Consider the following 18,016-nt stretch of genomic DNA (forward strand, 5'->3'; position numbering starts at 1 on the left):
CAGCTCCTACAGACCAAGAGTTCGCAGAACAGGGAAGAGGTGAAGTCTCAGAGTTTGACTGAATTTGTTGCCTCAGCCCAACAGTCTGATCTGATACAACAAAAAGATAAAACTCGAGTTTCACCCTCACTCAACCACTCCTGAACTGAGGCTCATGGAGGGATGAGAGGAGACAGTTTGGGACCAGGGGAATGCTGTGCCACTCTCCTTCAATGAGAAAACGCCAGGTTTTCCATGCAGCCAAATGACTCTTTCCTCACCATGACTCCCAGCGCGGATTTCCACGGGCTCACCCCGGTATGTCATCCTCAAGGGCAGGAACAGGGGAGAGCTACAACCCACGAAGAGAAAAGTCGCCTTTAACTCTAAAGCCGACCAGCTTTCGGGGAAACACCCTTGCCGCAAACGGGCAGGGTCAGCCACTCCTCCACGGGGCACAAAGGCCTCGTACGCGTCCTTAACAGAAGACTGAAGAAACACGAGACGTTCCGCTCTGGTGTGAAAAGACACACGACGGGAGCGCGTCGCTACAGCGACGAGGATCAGCTCACACTCCATTTACCGCAGGCTCCGCAAACCCCGCGCCTGCCCCCTGGTGGCGGGCCCGGCCTGCAGCCCGGCCCGGCCTGCAGCCCGGCCCGCCCCCCGCCATTTCCCTGCCCGGCCGCGGCGGCGGGGCGGGGCGGGCGGCAGCTGCCGTCTGAGACCCGTTACCTCACCTGCCGCAGCAGGAGGGGTTTTCCAGCCGTTTCTCGCCGTTTCGAGTTTTCTTCTGACGAGGCACCGCCGGCAGCCGCGGCGTTTCCCCTGTAATTTCTGGCAGGCACGTAGCCCCTCAGGATCTCTACGCCACCGGTGGTGGGGAGGATAACAGGGAAGCGCCGCATTTACCAGTAACAAAACATTCCCTCTTCCCCGGGGAAGCCGCAGCGGTGAGTCAGAGCAAAGCGACAGGAGAGGTGAGCACGCCAAGCTGCCACGGAAAGCCGAGGCGGCGGCTCTGCCAGGGCCGGCTGCACAACATGGCTGCCCCGGGCAGGCGGCAGGGCCCTCGGGCTGGGCTGGGCCCCGGCCCTCGCCTCTCCGCACCGTTAAACCGTCGTTCCCGTCACGGCTCGGTACCGGCCGCTGCTTGAACAGGAAGGGGGTCACCTCTCTTGAGCCAGTTCTTTGCCGTCATTTCTTAAAAAAAAAACCACACACACAAAAAAACAACCCCACAAAAACCGTACTGAGATCTTTTTTTCTGCTTTAAATAGCTCTGATGAAGAGAAAACCCAAATCAGGTTAAATTCAGCTTAAGTCTCCGTGTCTTTGTCTAACAAATCTTAGGGGAGGGGGGAAGAATGGTAAGTTTAAAATAGAAAACAAATTTAAAGTGTTAAAATGTTGACACTGAGTAGAGATTTAAGTAAATCAATGAGCTTAATAAAAGATGTTGTAAGGCCAAGGCACGTTCTTACACATTCTATTTTTACTTATTATCCCGATCAAAACCATGCTGTGTTCAATAAATACAAATTAACTTCCCAGTATGAACACAAAGAAAATGCAGTAAGTTACCAATTCCTTTAGAATTCTAATACTCTCAAATACTCTCAAATTCACATAGAATTTTAATACAGAATTATTAATCAAATAGTCACACCAATTAATACAAACTTAGCTTACCATAAAAAAAACCCCCATACCTACAATTAAGACAGCAGGAATACTATTCACTAAAAAAGCTCACAAGACATTACATTCAATTCTTTTAGCTTCCACAATTATGCCTGACATTAATGTAAGCTGAAGTGTCTGTGCTTCCTTCATGTTTCAAGTCATAAAAAGCAACAGAAGGACAATACACTTTTGGCAGGTAGAAGTGGTGTTCCAGGTTCATACAAGTCAAGCTCAGGAAGGCTTCTCAGCAGAGAAAGCTCATTTTCTGCTCAGGAACAACCTTAGAGCATCAAGCATCTAATAAATGCACTGATAAGTCAAAAGCTGTTTTAATTAAGTTAGGCTAGGAGAAAGGTACAAAAGAGAAAATCTACGAATTGTAAAATTTCACCTTGCACTTCGTTATGTATAAAGAAACGCATTCATTCGTTCCTGCATGTGAGCTTGCTATGTTGTGTATTTCTGGTGTCTTCTGACAATGCAGACAAGCAGTGCCTCATTCCTAGCTCAGTATGACTTCAAAAGGTAGTCTACTCAGTTTCAAAACAGTGCTGAATTTATTTGCAAGTTTGAAGCTATTTGAAAACTGGAGTCTTCAAGACTTGGAAACGGGGGAGAAAGGAGGACATTAGTGATGTTGAAAACTCAAGCAGGGCCTTCCTCAGATTGTGAGACATAAATACCTAGAGTACATATGCACCTTTCCATTGTATCTCAAAGAAAAGATGCACATTCCTCTAAGCAATCCAGCTGCTAATTTTACATTTATTTGCTGCAAAAAAATTTGCTTCCCGAAGTGCCGATTTAGTACCCTCTAAATTCTACAATTGTTACTACTAAACCACAATTAACTGTTAAAAGGTGATAGCATTATCCATTATTGCAGCAATAAATATTTTTATTCTGTTGCTCCTCTGATCAACAGCTGATTATGAAATCAAAAGCACAGCATACCATTATCAAAATTATTTAAGGGATATGAGAAAATACTTGGTAGATAAAAGTTCTGATGCTAAATTTAAGGACAATTTAAAATCTGATCAATTTAGCTATATGTTTGTTCAGCTCTGCTGTTACTTACTCTGTTTGAGTTATTTTTCAACATGATTAAATCTCTAAAGAGAAATAAAATGTAAATAAATAAATAAAATATGAATAAATATAACAAAGAAATAATCTGGCCTCAAAAGACTAATAGTCCATAGAAGGCACTTTCAACTTTAAATATAATTGTTATTTCTCAAAACATTCAATAATCATCCTACAAATGTAACTGTACGTGATAAAAAAATAGCACCACCTTTCCAAGTATATTACTACATTCAACAGCAGATGGCTTTCCATTTGTAGTCTTGTCTTCAAGAAATAGCCTTAAAAGTTTAACCAAACTCTTTAAAATGGTTCAATTGAACACTTATTTTAAAATGTACGGCCTATTAAAAAGGTATTTGTTCTGAGAAAGAGCTTATTTGGTTTGCTCTTTCTAAAGAAAATAATAAAATAATCCAACTGGCAACAAATCTTTCTCCACTCAATGGACACCTGCCTGTCAACATCAGGACAATATAGCTGCATTCCTGCTGGGATTAGTTCATGATATTTAGCTAAATTGCTTTGAACTCTCTTTGTATTCAGGACTAACACAGAGTAAGTAAGGATGGTAGCTGGAAGACAAGAGAAATTAAGACCACCAGAAAGAATACACTCCCCTCCCTGAAAGAATTTCCCCTGCCCCTCTCAACAAGCCTCTTCTATTCCCTACTGCTGTTTCTAACTACATCTGCTAAGGCTAAGTGAAATATCTCTGTCTCCATTCAGTTTGGATTTTAGCAGCTTTTAATGTTCATCCCTTAATGCAGTGTCTGTGTGCTCACCTCTTGCTCTAGAGAGTGGTATTGATTTGCAGTGAGAAGCAGAGGAACACCTAGTAACTCCTTCATAATTTATTCAAGCTCTAAAGCTTTTCACTAGTCAGTAGACTACCTAACAGCCTAGTCAAAATGAAGACAAATATCTTCTATGACAGAAAACTGCAGGGGAGGTGACATGAATTAAGGAGTATGGAAATAAACACCTTAAACAAACCATCTCAGTGGGAGACTGATATTGTCTGTCTGCCAACAAACTGCAGACAAGATGCTTAGAAAAGCCCCATAACAAAGAAAAAGCTGCATATTGTTCGAGGATTCCCATGTCAGCACCACCCCTGAAGCCAGAAACATTAATAACTTTCCTTTTGTTTTTCTTCTTTCTGGGGGGGGGGAGAAGGGAGTTGAAATCAAAACAAACAAACAAAAGTATCGCTTTTACTGCTAGTTGAAATCTGTCCATGCCAAGTACTAAAGTGCTGGAGTTGAAGCTTGTTTTTATTTTGAAAGGCGTAACTCAAGTCCTCCAATTTTCCTGAATTGCAAAAAGCTTCAGACCTCCTTACCAGAAGCTCTCCACTGCATCAGTTCAGAATTTAAGCTTGCCAATTTCATGATGTAATTAGCCTTGCTTACATCTTTTCCTAAGTAGATCTACCTTTTTGCTCCTTTACATACTTAGAAACACTTAACCAAATTTAGTAACAATGAAATTTTAGACACTGGAATAGGCTGCCCAGGGAGGTGGTTGAGTCACCATCCCTGAGTGTGTTTAAGGGTTGTTTGGATGTGGTGTTGGTGAATATGGTTTAGGGAGAACTTTGTAGAGTAGGGATGATGGTTGGACTCGGTGATCCCAAGGGTCTTTTCCAACCTGAATAGTTCTATGATTCTATGACAGTTGTCAAAAAACACCCTCTGTGTTGCCTTGGTAACCAGAATTTCAATATGAGCAGTGAAAATATAATTTTTTCTATTGTAATATCACTAGGGTAGACACTTTTCAGCTTCGAAGTCTGAAGGCTTGTCATTCCAATGAAGGATTGAGACCCAATTACCCCAACAACCCATTGCAATCTGACTTAGAAAGAAATCTAGTGTAGTGGGCTGTGGAAGGAAGGCACAGGAAGGTACCACCATACTCTAACATTTCTCAGTCTAAATAATAAGTGGACTAGGATTGAGGTGGATGACAGGAGGTAGCCTGTACTACAGCCATGATGCAGCCTGAGGTAGTGTCTGCTGGAAACACAATAGTCCATTCTCCATGTCCATGCAATAAATGTCCTTTCTGCAGCTACCAGCTAAGAATATAAATCAGCATGTTTTGCAATATTAAAAGCCACTCCAGCTGCAAAAGAAACTAAGATAATAAATTATTTTCAATGCACCTTTGAACAGCATCAGGCAGTAGCTAGGCTTTCCCAAGAACATTAGACAGCTGTAAAATAGCTGCTTCAAATTTAGTTTCTATTACAGGAGATGGAAGAGACCTGATTAACTATTTAACAGATCAAGCCAGTAAGACCCATGAGGGAAAAAAATCGGCTCTTAACAAATCTGTTTGATAAAACGATAACATTTTATGTTCTAGGTGATGTTTTTCAATTGAATTAAGACAAAAACCTGGGTTGAAGAACATCTCCAGATCTCATCTCCCTGTAGTTACTCATGCATGTCAAGTTAACAGCTGGGGATGCAGTTTGAGATATTTGTCAAAAGGATCAGCATGCTAACTAGAGGTCTGGGGAATCCACACAATAGCTCTTCCTCACACAGGTATGAAAAAGGTCACTGCTGATCAGTTTCACTTCTCCTGTGATGTCAAGTGCTCTTAATCTCTAGCTGATAATTTAATTTACCAAAAAGAAAAGTAAGACTATTTTTACTTCAACTCAACAGTAGCTGAGGTTCCCCTTGTGTGTTACCTATGCAAATTACATCTCTGTGGTACAATAGACCTGGTTATGTAAGAGCAGGTTGGGAGTGGAAGGAGAGAGCAACTTTGTAGTATCTTCCATTACCATTAAAGGATCCTTGAATTTTCTAGCTAATGATGATCAATACATTTTGATGATCAATACAATTATTGCTCAGTGCTTGCATGGCAACTTGGGACTCTGAATGTAAGAAGAGCATGTTATGAAATCTGAATGGAAACCATCAGTAAAAGAACAATGGTTATTTTTCTTTAAATCCACTTCTGCTGAACGTCAAATGAGGGGAGCCCACTTGCTAGCACATTATCTGGGATAATGCACATGGAGACAGTAACAAGCTGTGCCATGTATCTCTAAGGCAGCAGTCCTAAGAAGTGCAGCAGATGTGAGAGTTTCATGGACTCTGTTGAACACATTAGAAAATTACATAGAATATTCTATCCTTTTCTGCTTCTGATAGCAAGCCTGGACACAGTCCTGGTCGACAGCTTAACCAAGACATTCTAGATCTTATTTTCTGTTCAGGTAAAAAGATCTTCATTTAACAAAGAGAAGTTTTATTCCTCTAGGTTTAAAGCAAAGATAAAAAAGAATTGTCATGAGGCAACTGGAAAGACACTGCACACAAAGTATTGTTTTAGCCCACAATCACTAACTATAAAGCTTGTCTTAAAGAAAATTATTCAGTACCAAAGTTAACTTTTTTGGTCCACATTTTAAACAACAGAGTCAATGTTCTGCACTGGCTGGGATCAAAGGCTACAATTCAATTTCTAGCTCAGCCACAGATTGCTTAACAGTCCTGGCAAACTGAACTTCTTTGCTCAACTTACCTTTATTTTTTTTTTACACCTCAACCCTTCTCCTGTTTGCTGTGGAAAAAATAAAATTAGATTCCTTATCCTACATTATATTTGCTGGCACAACTGAGTATCTACAAACAATGACATGTGAGCATAACTGTACTTAAAAATCTTGCCATTAACACATTTCTTTTCACAGTTCCAACAAAAACAGTATGCCACACAGTTACATTATTAGCAGTAGTATTAATAGTCATACTTTACAGCGTACCACTGTAAATAAAGACACAAAGAAATCAAGCTGTAAGGTACAACACTGAGGAGAAAATGCAAGAGATTTTATCCTTTCAGTGTATATATAATGCTAATCGCTGCCTGCATCCAAATATTCAATGATCTTCAAGTGCTTGGAGCGACAAAAACAGAGTGATCAGGGTGTGTGGGGAGCCCAAAACCACCAGTGCCACCCTGAAAATCAAAAAGAAGCACTCAGTTTGAGTTAACTGGCATGTTCCTGGCAAAACGTCTGCTGAAGCACTGCTGAGAATTTTATAGGCTGAGAGGAGACACTGAAGAAATACAAACAAATCAATGAATACCAGCAGTGAGAGATAAACTGTTTCAAATGCTTCTTAGAACTAGAATCACTTTGCAGCCAGATTCATTGCCAAGATGAAGACTTGGAAGGCTTCTGTCAGACTATTTCCAATTACAGTGCTTTATGAAAACACAGGGGATACAGTACGCCTTGATGAGAAAAAACTGTGTGTATATATAGGCTTATCATCCTTGAGCAGAAAGCACTGAGGTAAGTACTAGTTGTTATGGGTATGTCTGCATAAGTAATGGGTGTTATTGCATCTAACCTTCAGTTTTCATTTATTTTTTATTGGTAAGTGTGGGTTTGCGCCTAGAGATTTATGGTTTATGTTACAAACGTTTGTCTGCCACAAAATTCTGAAGTGTTCTTACACTGTGTGACTGAAAAAAATACCTTCAAGTGAGGAGTTAAATGTAAAACCAGAGGAATCAAGTATGATGATATTTACAAGACTTTGAAAAATGCACTGCTGATTGTTGTTTTAAACAATTTGTGTATTGCTCAGAAGTTCAAGAATGCTCTGATAAGCAATGAATATAAGCTGTTTCTCACTGAGTATACACAGTTAAAATGTGAATAGTTTTCATGACAGAACAGTTACACAACTCATTTGTGTGTTCTTCTGGTAACTGGCCTCTGCTATAAAGAGCGGTGTTTCTAGTGACTGATGCTGTACTGGGAAAAAAAACACCAACCATCATTGATGACTTCACAGTTACTACATGAAGCACACACAAGCTAGAAATACTGTCATATTCTATAAATTTTCTTTGGTATGTATAGAAGATAGCAGGAAATATTCTAAGGACCAGACGAATCAACTATCTTAAAAAATTCTAGATCAGTTTTGGCACTGATACCGGGTAATAGGAGATGCACATCTGAAACCAGCTGTGTGTTTTTATTGGGGAGGGCTTGTTTTATTTGGTTTTATTTTAAAGTAAATTTTAGTTTCAGTAAGAGAACTCATAGTTACTAATAAGAGATAGTCTGTGCTCTGAGCCTTTCTGTTAGACTGCTCTGACAGCTCCAGAAAAAGTTGGCTTATGGTTTGTTTGGCTTGGTTGTTTTTTTTTTGTATTTGTAATGAATTACACCACTTTCTTTGTCCTATTTAAGCAATAATTTAAAAAATTAAAATAAAAAATTACCCCAATTTGCAGATCTGGAAATCAGTCAAGTGAAAAATCAGATTCCTAGATTTTTATTCCAGTGAAGTCAACTTCACAAGTCTGACCTGCCAACATTGTGTACAGCATTTGAAAGCTATGGGCCTACCAAGCTCAAAGATCATTATTTGAAAAGCATTGTCTTGAATTAAAACCTCAGCCTGTTTCTGTGGACCTCCATTCTCCTTTAAACCCAAGCTTGAAAAACTTCCCTTCTGTCTTCACTCCTCACCTGTCTGCAGTCCAATAAGGTAGTTTATGCTTACATGCATGTTTTGGTCAGATGAAAACACAGAGAACAAGAGAGAAAGCCTACAGTTTTCCAATACTTGGGAGTCCAAGAGGCTCCAGCAGCCTAAAAGAAGAGTTGCAACGAAGTCATCTTTCAGCCTCTTAAACAAACTGCCTTTGACAACTCAAATATTTGAAAACTTTGCTTCTTTACAATCTCTAACAAACTCATAATATATTAAAACAAACAGTTTTCAGAGACCTATAACCTGGCCAAACTTGAACAGTTTTTATTAACAGAAGTCCTCTTTGCCCTCTGTTAAATTATAAAACTGGTTCCAAAACAGACATTCAGATCATCTGAAGGAAACAAGCATCCTTTCTTCAATATTAGAAAGTACGTTTTTTTCTAATTTCCTTAAAAAAACACATGAACTTTTTAATTAAAAGCTACAAAGAAAAAATGTGTCCAAAAGCAGACATGAAACACAGAAATGTCAGTCCAAATGTTTTAGACATGGAAAGGATATAGTTAAAAACATTTTAAAAATTGATTATGGAAGTTCATTAAGAGGTCTTACCACAGTTTCTTTACAGATCTATGCTGGCTTGGTATTTTAAAAGTTATCTGTTGAACAGGTATAGAACAAGGAACTGTCATAAACAAATAGTCTGACTGAGAAAACAAGAGCATCTTGACAACATAAACGCAGGAGATACTATCTAGCAGAATCTCTTCTACTCTTCCAAGTATTTCTTTAACCCCACTCCAGAGAATAAGCTGCCAGATAACTTTGCACCTTATCTATTTAACAGAAGTCAATCTCTGAGAGGGAAAACAAAAGCCTTCCTAGTTCAGAATTTCCAGCTTAGTTTGTGCCAGCCTTGGGTACCATTACCATTTATTTCCTCTTTCATTTTTCCAAATGCCCTTTAAATTTCCACCTGCTCCCTAAATTTGTTTTTTGCAAAACTCGTTATTTCAGCTACCTCCAGACACACAATCTGAAACATTATTTGAAGGACAACTAGCAAAGGGAATCGGTTCTTTCCAGAAGGACAGCAAGTTCTTAGATACAACTATTTTCTGATCTCATTTGATACTTATTTAGTCAACACAATTTGCTGCACTACAACTTCTTCTGTAATAACACAAGTGCCTGCTATTTTTAAAGCTTTCCACATAATCTGCCATGGAACAGAATTTACCACCATCCACCTGTATATGGGGGAAGGATAACTGAAATGAAAGCAACAAAAGAAAATGCAGAAAAAAATAAATCAGTTTGATATGGAAGTAATATTTTGAATAGGATTTTTGGCTACATGAAGAGAATTAGCTCGGAACTAGATAATATCTACAATTAAAAAATTATGACACAGTCTCAGTAAAGTATGTAACTCCAATATACCACAGTTAAGTCAGCCAGTTAGAAATCAGTAGCAAAAAGATACTTCCTGCAAAAATATTTCCTTTAATTATAAAAAGAAGCCAAAACATTTTTTTAAGTTAGTTAAGTTGTTTATCTTAACAATTTATTTACTGCATATTTTGATTTTAAAAATTACTAAAAATGCACACACTTCTAAAATGAGCTAAAACGTATCAAGAAATTTTAAGCTAGGAATGTTAGTCCACTGTGACAAACAGAACTCTCTGAAAACACCAGTCCCGGAAGACTGCTGCATCTTGCAGGATGACATAAATTGTTTAATTCTAATCATGGTGAATAACAATGAAGTTGTTCTCCCATGTTCTCAGCAATATTGGGCCATAAGGAACTTCTCACTCCATTGGATAACAGACAGCATATCTTCCTTCCCACCCCCAGCCACATCTCACAACTGTTTCTGGGAGGATGCCCAGTTTCAGGAATTGGTACATTCAGTGTGATTGCTACAGTCTTGCAATGCCTGGAACTTGATGCACCGGACGAGCTACTGGCTCAGAGCTAAAGCAGAAAATACTGCTGTATGTGAGAACTGCTGTAACTCTTGTTTATTTTACCCATTCTAATACGTTCTCTCTCTGTCTCTCTTTTGCTCCACTCCAACCTGCTTACAGCAGCTATGCAGCAGTTTTTTATCTTTGGAGGAAATCTGAAGACCAGCAAAAAATTGTCTCCAAAAGCAAAATCCAGGTCTGTATTTGACCTGCCAGATGAACAGGTAGTGTCACCAAAACACAAACCAGACATTCGGACTCTCAAACACTGCCAGGACAAAGAGCGACTCACTTGTTCAGCTGAGCAGCCTATCTTTTGAGACCTCAGAGAGAAACCTGACAAAATGCTGGACAGGAACAAAAAGCACAGTAACAGTTTGCAAGAGCTGGAGCCTAGGATAAGAACACAAGCAGGGGAGAAAAAAGACTTTCTGAATTTAGTAACTTTGCATAGCCAAATTTATGTCATAAGAGTAAATAATTTGAAGCTGAGCCTAAGATTTTATCCTGCATTTCCCGTGACTTCTGGAAATCACAAAGTATATCATACCAACTCAAAACTGCAGAACAAATCATGGAAGAACCTTTGGTAATTAGATACCTTCCCCATCTCAAGTTTGGAAAGAATGTAATTATGCAAATTCAATTTACAGCATGCTATATATAGTGATACATTTTTGCATGTCACATGGAAAACTTTCTTTGCTGCTGTTTCCTTCCTTGGATGTGAGAGAGTAAGCAATACTATTCAAAACCAAAATTATCTATGAAAATAAGAGATACAAGAAAGGAACAGCCATTTACAAAATAATTTTCCAGTTATTTTAGATAGTTATTAAAATGGATTTGGTTTATGTGCTATAGCCTCTGGCATAAGCTTAGACGAATAAATGGCTGGATCCTGCAAGCCTTCACACAGCTTAATCTTACCGCCTTTGAGGAGTAACACACATGATAAAAGGGTAAACAATGGAGGCCCACAGATCAAGTAACTCAGATAGAGAGATACCAAAGTGAAAATAATATTAGAAGAACTGGGTCTAGCTGGTTAAGAAGTAGGTACAAATAGGACTGAAGACATTTGTTTTGAGAATTCCTGAGATGCATTACATTCATCTTTTGGGCTGTCAAGCCATGATGACAGAACTGGCAGCAGAACACAGAAGATGAAGTTAGAGAATGCTCTTATCAGATGCTCCCACTCTGAAATAATCAGAGCAGTAGTGGCAGACAGACCTAGGCTGCTCTGTGAAATCAGGCACTGCCTGCCACAAACTGCAAGCCAGGCAGCACCACAGCGTATCAGTAACAGTGTATTAGAAGTTCAACTGTTAAGACAGCTGCCATAGTGGAAACCAGGTAGTCTGCACTGGGCCATAGCTATAGAAATAGAGCAGAGATTTTACTTTTGAAAATATTACTGCTGTCATGCAAAAGGACTCTGGGGTCAGACCACTCCAGTGAAGCAGTCAAAAATGGAAGCAATTAATTTGTCATTACTGAGTTTATCAGCCAGGATAAAATGAAGTGTGCAGGAACTGAACTATGAAGCCTCAGATAAATGGTAATTTGCTCTGTGAAAAGTTCATGAGGCAAAAACAAGACCTCTGATACGTAATACATTGTGGCTAAGAGAGGACAAGAGTTGCAGTGCCTTTGAGACCAAGCTTACTACTGAGTCCCCAATTCACTCAAAGTTTCAACTAAGATGAAAGTTCAAATTTTTATGTCTGCTTGCATTTGTGCTAAGTGATTACACAGTGAAAGGTGATGGAGATAAGAACTTGCAAGAAAATGAGCCCATGCCATTATTAGGGAACAGCAAACAAGTAGTCCAACAAAATACTCTCAAGGAACTGACCATGAGGGACAACAGTGGGCTAACAGAAGCACTAAGATACATAAGTGTGCCTATAAATTGTGTTGGCTTATCAGCTATCACAACCTTGATTTTTGCAAAGTATTATGTTTTGTCCCACTTTCATACTTACTACTAATTTTCCACTCCCTAAGTATTCAACAGAACTACTTCTGTGGAAGTGAGAAAGTCCATATATTCAACTTCTCCATGTGGTTCACAATAACATGCCTCAGCTGCCTAAACTCCTGCCATGGCCTTACACCTTTCAGTAAAGGTGACATCTTCCAACAAACTCTTTTTGAGTTTAAAGTGTTTGTCTTAAGGCTGCAGGGTTTCATGAATCATTGCAAAGATGGAAATACCTTCAGTCAGCAAACAATCAGGTTTCACATAAAACCAGAGGACAGATGTATCCGGCATGGTCCCACTTTGCATTGCCTTAGCAGTGGCTCAGAAAACAAGCAGCTGTGGAAGTCACAAGAGCACACACCCTAGATGAATAACGTTCTTTTCAGAAAGGTTAATGACTGGAATTTTCACAATTAGGGGCACTGATCTGATTTCCATTAGACATCTTGTCATGGATGTCCTGCTTCACATCCACGTGACACAGGCCTTAGGTCAACATAGGCAAAAAATACCATATAAACAATACCTCATTTCAGCTAGTTTGTTTTCTTTATGAACATACTGTAAAACGGGTATGTTCCAGCAATCTCTGTTTGCACTGGACATTTGTTTAGGAGACTGGAGACCACAGAAACAGCAGCACTTCTCAGAGACCAGTCACAAGGATGTCTCTCTTTGTGGTGACAATGTTTTAGATGTGTTAAACATGATGATTTAACAGTATTTTAGATGAAAGAAGATAAATACAACATCCAGAGAGGGGGACAGTAAAGAGGTATTGCAATGTTTTTTATTACCATGAAAAGCATATACTGACTTGAGAGTGATAAGGATCAATATGAAACCAACTGATAAAAAATGTCATCAACTACAGAAGTAGTTGGGGAGCACCTGACAAAACACACTTCAGTTTTTCAGTGGATTAGCAAGGGGATCTGGTTGCCACATTTTGACAACATAAGCACTTAGGTGCTTTGTTCATCAGCTTTTGAAACATGGTGTTTAACACGTACGAGCAAAAAATTGTTTCAATGAACACAGCAAAATGAGATTAAGATTGTTCAAGTGATTAGCCAGTTTGTCACATTTCAAAAGGCATATCTGTGATACAGACCTAGAGATGCTAGTTTCATTAGGAAAAGGTAATGTTTCAGGGAATAAATGACAACATTCTGAGTTGTGTTAACAGAAAATGCCAGCTACTAATCTATGCAGGTGGTAATTTTTTTTTTTTCTGGATTTTATTTTCCTACTCTTCCCCCACCTTTGACCACATGTATTCCTAGCATTTTTGTTTTACATTTCACATGCTGAACCCCTATAGAGGTCTCAGAATTATAGTGAGAACTCTGAATTCCAGTGCAATGCAAAAGATTATTGAAAAAAATAATAATGTGTAGTTGTTCATAACAAATATAGATAAAAAGCCACAAGTTAAGTTTTACATATGAAAGAACTTCATTAACCCTTCTCCAAAGTCATCTAGAGGTAATACCACATGAATCACACAGAATCACACAGAATTTTTGGAGTTGGAAGAGATCTTAAAGATCATCGAGTTCCAACTCCCCTGCATGTGCAGGGACACCTCCCACTAGAACAGGCTGCTCAGAGCCCCATCCAACCTGCCCTTGAACACCTCCAGGGGTGGAGCCCCCACAACACCTCTGGGCAGCCTGTTCCAGTGTTTCACCATCCTTAAACTGAAGAATTTACACCTGATCTCTAACCTAAATCTCTCTTCTTTTAGCTTAAAATGATTACCCCATGTCCTCTCACTGCAAGCCCCTGTAAAAAGACCCTCCCCAGCTTTCCTGTAAGCCCCCTTCAGGTACTGGAAGGCCACTGTGAGGTCCCCCCGGAGCCTTCTCTTTTTCAGACTGAACAACCCCAACTCCAACTTTGGGGTTTGTTTAGTTTTTTTTATATGGAGCTCCTTTTAAGAGTAATACCTCAAATTCCTGATTTGGAGAATTTAGCAGTAAGCGAACACAACCAGTTCTACAAACACCATCTGCTCTCCTTCTTAGGAATGAGAAAACCTTTTAGGATACTCAACAGACTTCATTTTTAAGAATCATGATGTAGAGATAACCTGCCATCTGTACAATATATTCTTATGGGGAGCCAAATAATTGGTTCTACACAGATTACAGAGAAATGCACATTATAAACCACATAGTTGTAATTTAAATGGAGCTAGGAACCACATCACAGATACAATATGGTGCTCCTCAGTAAGTGGATAAAGGAAATATGGTTTCATCTCTGAGAAAAGAATATAGTTATATAAATACATTAGATGGTGCCCAAGGTTAAAATTATCTCAATTTCCAAAGTAGTCACATTCTCAGACAAAGAGCTGTAAATTTCTTGCCAGTATTTCCTTCAAAAACTTTGCTCTACATTCAGAGCTCAAGACTGCAGACCAAGTCAGGGCAGACAGTTATTAAAAGGACACAAAGAAAGACAGACAATAGATAAATCAATTTAGACTTCTGCTATACAAGCCACAGAAAGAGACAGCATCAACAAAAATGTGTCTTTCATTCCCAGATCCCTTTGTATACTCCCCTCTTCTTGTCCACTAGCATTACAACACTTCACATTTTCAGGCTGAGTTGTAACAGACTGAGGACAACCATTATACTACTAAAATAAACGAATCTATTTTATTCTGATGTATTGCATGACACAGAATAGAATAATACAAACATTTATTTCCCAGAGAAGATGTTACAGAAGTAAAGCTATGATAACAGATGAGTAAGGTCTCTGTTTCCAGTCTAAGTAGTCTCATACCTGTTACCCTGACACACACAAAAACAATAGCAAAACTCAGTTAAAAACAAACCCTCCCACAGAAGTCAGGCTTGAAACTCAAAGCCAGCAAGTGTGTTTATATTAGTTTGGGTTAATGTCTCAGAAGACTTACCCAGTTAATAAGTCTCTCTTGGGGTGCCCAAGGAAGTTAGAAATTCAAATGAAGTTTCAAGAAGAACAAACACATACTCCGAACCTATTAAAACAATTTAGGGAGCACTCAATACAGTAATTCCAGGTTGCAATTACATTAATGATGGTGCAAGGGAACTTCACATCAACAAGTCTCAGAAAAGTCTAGTAGTAGTTAAATACATTGGAAGGCTATTAAAGGAAATCTACTTTTATTTTATTCAAACCAGCTGCATGAATGTTCTGAAGGAGTAAGATGCAGTTATTACTATAAGCAAAGCTAAAAGTTACTCACATTCAATTTGTAGCCATTTTAAAGTGAAATACATGCACTCAAGAGCCAAACAGATGTAATTATCGCAGCTCCATTTTAAAAATATGTTTGTTTGAAGTCATCCAACATTCCTTTGAAAGTTAGTATTTTAAAAGGAAATATTTTCAAGTAAAACATGAATGTATTTTCTCTCAAGAGTAAAACAATTAGCACAGCAGGTTTTAATCAAGTGGTTTACATTCCCCTACCCTGAACTCTCCAGCTACAAGTGTCACAAATAATATCTCTTTTCAAATATCAACAAGCTAAGAAATGCCAATTGTAATTACAAACTTTATAAAGTTGAAAAAGGCATTGATATTAACAACTGCTCCTTACCTCCATGAACTCTCATAAACCTGGGCTAAAACTAATGGATTCAGATCTTCAGTAACCATATTCCAGCAGTTTTCAAGATAGTGTTTTGCAAACTATCTTACGCAAAACTAATTAAAGTGCATCAGTCTACCAAGTTACTTGTAATCTAGAGACTCTGCAAGAATTTGAACCAGGGAACTATAAATCAAAAAGCAGTTGCTCTATTATTGATTTAAGGAAGGCTCTAAACAATAATCTGACTTTGCAGATATTCAGTAATTAAACAGGGAAGAGCACCATGATTTATGTCCAAGTAGTGTGTCAAATGTGAGCAGCATAGTTGCATCCCTCACTAGCAGAATTTCATAGCACTTTAAGTTCACTAATATGTTGCCTACTTTTTGCTTCAGAGACCAAATTAAGCATTCATTCGTCATTACCTCTCAAAAGTGCCTCCATAATTACTTCTCAAATGGTCTTTCCAGAATAGAACTTCTCTGACATGAACCAACATGACTTTATCCCAAAACTCAGCTTAGAAGATGGACTGTCTTACGAACACAAGGAAGTACCAAACCAGTTTCCACTGGATTTGTTGTATGTCACTTTTCCTTCTGCCTCCAATTCATTGGTCATGCTACCTCACAGAGTAGGACCTCTGCTGTCTTCAGACTCTTCCCTGCCAGTTCCAATCCATGTAACCCTAAATCCCATGTATGCTATCCTCAGTTTCCACACAGGTCCTCAAGACATCCCACTGCTTTAAATATGCAACCCTAGGCTTGCTACGGGTCAGGCAGAAACAGCCCTGTTTGAGCTCCGTACACATCAATGGATTACCAAATAAAGGGAAACTCAACAGTTCTCCTTGTCACTTAGTCTGCAGAGGAAATTATAACCCCTACCCCTAAAGTCTGCACAAAGTTTCTGGAAATGTACTACCTTTGAGATTTCAACCCTACAGCTGAATTGTAGCATACACCTGCCAACCCATTCAAAAGCTATTAGAAGGTGATCCAGCAGTCTTCAACTTTTGCTTCTAGTGAACCTAATTAACCAAGTGCTGTCATATTTCAGGAAGGGCTGGGTAAGATTTACTGGAATTGAATGCATACATTTTATTTGGGGGAAAAAAACATACAACAGCTTAGCACGTTACCACCTCCATGGTTTCTTAATTTCTCTAGCCATAAGCTTTGTAGAGAATGTAGGAGCAATGGTGACTTGACCCTGACATGGCTTCCCCTCTTCTACTCCTCTCCATGACCTATTGCAGTTTAACTATGAAGACAAAAGGAGCAAAATTCAATACCTTAAGCCCAGCAATAGCCTGCTCTGGCAGCCTCGTATTTCCTAAGCACCTTTCCAACAGCATGACTGCCATCCTGGGATGTATTTCAGTATGTTTGCTGTACAATGGAAGCCTCCATCACTAGGCATATGCACACAGTGGCATTTCATTCCTGGTGCAAAGGCAGCAAGACCACTCTTCCAGTTTTTAAAGGCAAACAAAACAGAATGTTCCACCACAGTAAAACTGAGAGATTGTTTCAGCTATTCAATGTCACTTTCTCTTGCCATCCTCATACACTTGATCTACCTCCTGTAATTACAGGACAAATCTCTAATGACAAAACTGTTACTTGTTGCAAATTATTTGTAGTAATTGCACCTTTTGGTGCTGGAATGTGAAACTGCTGGTGGGGGACAAACACTCCTGACACACAGCCAAAGTTATGAAGCTACATGTGATTTCTAATAGCCCTGGCATGCTTCCAGCTGTGTTAGGTTATAGAATGACATGGGAAGACACTAGAATGTTACTGAAACACCAAACAGAAAAATTTCAAAATCAACTTGGGGAAAGAGGAGAAGCTGAACACCTAGACTGTGTGAAAGGTTATAGGGCATTTATGATACAAGCCATAGCAGGTTTTTTCCGTCTCACGTCTCTTGCTTAACACTTCAGCCTTAGGAGCAATGCACTAAAGGAAAAATACCACCTTATTGGTCATACCTTTAAATAAATTATTAAAGCTGTGGGACAAGAGGGATCATGACTTGAGTTTTAAAATTCAGATCTTGTCTATTCCAGCAGACTGCAGTGACAAAAAAATAGGGAAACAAAGAAACTGCAATATGAAGAAGCAGCAGAATGAATAATAATTAAGCTCTGTTTTACTACTTTCCTCTTATTTCCAAATCTAATACCTAATCA

General features: G+C 39.0%; 1 protein-coding gene across 1 annotated transcript in view; it reads right to left on the bottom strand.

The window, feature by feature from the left end:
- JAZF1 (JAZF zinc finger 1) overlaps window positions 1-18,016 on the bottom strand; it is a 191,301-nt gene that overhangs the window by 100,801 nt on the left and 72,484 nt on the right. The window lies entirely within an intron of this gene.

This window comes from Apus apus, chromosome 2 (assembly GCF_020740795.1).
Source record: "Apus apus isolate bApuApu2 chromosome 2, bApuApu2.pri.cur, whole genome shotgun sequence".
NCBI classification, from domain to species: domain Eukaryota; kingdom Metazoa; phylum Chordata; class Aves; order Apodiformes; family Apodidae; genus Apus; species Apus apus.